We start from the raw sequence: 745 nt of genomic DNA, 5'->3' as shown, positions 1-745 counted from the left end.
AAAAAAAAAAAAAAAAAAAAAAAAAAAAAAAAAAAAAAAAAAAAAAGAAAAATACTACTAATTATGTTATATATAAATTTGAGCAGGAGCACATTTCTGAACACTAGACCTTTTTATTACAGTATAGAAAGGAAAAATATGATTTTGTAGAGCCATTTTCTCAAAGTTTACAATTAGAAAGGAAAGGTGAATAGTAAGTCTAGTTTAAAATTACAATTCTTTAAACAGTTGAAAACTCTCTTTATGATCATAAAAACATTAAACAGGATTGAAATCATCATTATGTTTACAAATATATGAATGGCACAATAAAGGTAGCATTCTTTTTCCCTTAAATATGTTACTTAAAAAATCTGTAAAATGAAGGGAAATTAATATCAAAAATTATTTTAAAATTGAAATTTCTCAATTCCATGGTAACAATGCATTATAAGTAGCAAACATGTGTAATTAAAGCAGTCATTATATGTATATTTAGATCATCAATATGCAGTCTTCAATTTATTTAACAGAAGGTAGAAAACATTACAAAATGAGAAGCTTTGTGATGTTTTTCTTCATTTAATTCTGAGCTTTAGTCCCTCCTCCCAAACTGTAATGTATACATTCTATAATTTAGCCCCAATCTAAAATCCAGGAAAGAAAATATTTAGGAGGGAGATAATTAATTCAAAGAATGTAAAAATATTAACCATGTCATATTACCAAGGCAATCAGAGAATGAAGGCACTGGTATTTGAAAGTG

This window comes from Theropithecus gelada, chromosome 7b (assembly GCF_003255815.1).
Source record: "Theropithecus gelada isolate Dixy chromosome 7b, Tgel_1.0, whole genome shotgun sequence".
NCBI lineage: Eukaryota > Metazoa > Chordata > Mammalia > Primates > Cercopithecidae > Theropithecus > Theropithecus gelada.
The sequence above is the reverse complement of the archived record's forward strand: the minus strand, read 5'-3'. Positions refer to the sequence as shown.